This window comes from Amblyomma maculatum, chromosome 6 (genome assembly GCF_055883805.1).
Source record: "Amblyomma maculatum isolate TAMU_Amacu chromosome 6, ASM5588380v1, whole genome shotgun sequence".
Classification (NCBI taxonomy): domain Eukaryota; kingdom Metazoa; phylum Arthropoda; class Arachnida; order Ixodida; family Ixodidae; genus Amblyomma; species Amblyomma maculatum.
In genome coordinates this window covers 3,077,301-3,079,758 of record NC_139349.1, presented here as the reverse complement: position 1 = coordinate 3,079,758, position 2,458 = coordinate 3,077,301, and the positions used below count along the sequence as shown (strand labels likewise).

Sequence of the window (2,458 nt, the reverse complement as noted above, 5' to 3'; positions counted from 1 at the left end):
TCAAGAGAGAGAAACCCGCGCACCGCAACAGCCGTCGTCCACCACCTAAGCGGTTTCGGGTGCAATGACGGCCTACAACAGATAAAAATTCGGTGGAAGGCTAGCCCACGCCGCAAGCGGCTTTGACCCAGCCCCGTAGGGCCAGAACAGCCACCCTTCGTGGACAAAATGTGTCCCGCTTTTGCGGCGGCTTTGATTGGCCGAGGCGGGATGACGTTATAGAGGTCTCGACCAATCACAGAGCACCACCACAGTACGCGCTTATGCGTGCCTTATATGGCCATATGCCAATCAATGATCAATTCCTGATAATTTAAATAACTAACCAAATAATTACTAATCACTGACCAATTAAATAAATCGGTATATAAATAATATATGACTGATTATTTACCTACATGCTGTAAATATTTATTAACTAATGACCGTTTAATATATAAATAACTAATTAGTACCAGTTGCGTAGCAGAATGCGGCACTCAGGCTTTCGCCTTTCATTACTTTCGCCGCTAAAGTCCCTTGTAATTTTTATTATTAATATGCATGACATAACGACCAAATTTCACGGTGCTACAATATTTTTCAAAGTGGACCTAGCAGGGGGCATACCACCAGATACCCGTGACACCCGAGGACATCGCAATAACCTCCATAACAACACGCTTTGCCCTCTTAGAATTTCTTCGAATGCCTTTCGGGCTTCGAAATGCCGGTCAGACGTTTCTGGGGTTGATGGACGGTATTTTACGTGGTCTAAACTTTTGCCATGTCTACCTGGACAGCTTTCTCATTGCTAGCGCCACTCCATCTGAGCATGAGCAACACTTGCGCGCCGTGTTGCGACGCCTTTTCTCCCACGACATCGCGGTTAACGTAACAAAATGCCTGCTTAGTATGCCTGAACTCCCCTTCTGGGGCATACGATATCGAGCGCCGGAATTCGCCCCCACACGTGAAAGTTTAAATCTGTGCGGGAATTCTCGCTACCCAGCACAAAGCTACAGCTCCGAGAATTCCTTGGACTGGTGAATTTCTATTGTCGGTTCGTGCCTCAGTGCGCTGAGATTTTGCATGCTCTGTACAGATCTTCATCAGCGCGGAGATCGCTGGGAAGAACCTCACTTGGGGCGACGAAGCATGTGACAATTTCCATCGAGACAAGGAGGCTTTGGCAAATGTTGCTCTCCAGTCCAGCGCCGCACCGTGACGCCGTCAGCAAGGCTCCCTGCACCTGACTCGTGATTCGATCATGTGCACTTGGACATTGTAGGACCTCCGCCATCTTCCAATGGGCAGTCGTATTTACTGAAGTATGTCGACCAATTTACCCGTTGGGATGATGCTGTACTCATTGTTTAACACATTCGCCTGCGCTATTGTGTACCACTGGGTGGCTCGCTTCGGCGTGCCATCGACAGTCACGACTAACCGTGGCAGGCAGTTTGCTCTTTTCGCCAGCATAATGTGGCTGATCGGCACTTCTCGCATAAGAGCGACTACCCATCACCCTCAGAGCTATTGCACGGTTGAACGTTTTCACCGCCAGCTTAAAGCAGCTCTTACTGCGACCGAAGAAAACAGCTGGGCAGAAGCTTGTCCTTCTTGGTATACGAACAACGTTGAAATCTGACATTGAATCCAGCGCTGCTGAGCTCTGCCCTGGAACAACACTGCGACTACCTGGTGAATTTTTCGCACGACCTATAGATGAAAGAGCCGTTGCTACTGCGGACTACGCAAGCAGGCTACGCGATATCACGAGCAAGCTTAGTGCCACGTCGCCTCGTCAGCCAGCTCCGCGACTCGTCAATGAACATTCGGAGCTAAGGTCTTGCTTCCACGTTTCTGTGCGTCATGATGCCGTGTCACGACCTCTTACACCGCCGTACGATGGTCCGTTTAAGGTGCTCTACTGCACGGGAAAACTATTGACGCTGGACATTCGAGGTCGATGCGAGGTGGTGTCTACCGACCACGTGAAGCCTGCCCATATCGACAATTTCAAAACATCGCGCACTACACGAGTAGTGGCAAGTGCAGCAGTGCGCCAGTTCTGATGGAAGTTTATTTGTACGTTGGCAACGCACTGGGGAGGGAGTGATGCAGCGACCTACATGCGCGCTTCCGCAGGAGGAAACAGAGGGCGGAGCACGGACGCGCCTAGCAGCCAGAAGGAAAAATAAATATCAGTCTTGCTTTGGGATTCACGGCTCGCGGTCACTCGTTTCTGGCCTGCGCTAGCCCAACTAGAGTAATTGCTTAAGCTCTCTAAATTAACTTATTCCGTTGTGAATATCTGCGTGTGTCCTTAAGTGGCACTTATAAATTGAATCCTTCCCCATTGAAACACAGTGGCTAGTTTGTGCTGTGCCTGCTGTGCCTGCGTTCGGTTTGTCGCTTGTAATTGTTTAGCGCGGTTCCTCGAGAGCTTCTAACTGCAGACACATTCTGGCGAGCA

General features: G+C 49.8%; 1 pseudogene; it reads left to right on the top strand.

Annotated features, from left to right (window-relative positions):
- Window positions 1–1,462: 1,462 nt before the first annotated feature.
- Window positions 1,463–2,057, top strand: LOC146184952 (uncharacterized; annotated as a pseudogene).
- Window positions 2,058–2,458: the final 401 nt, after the last annotated feature.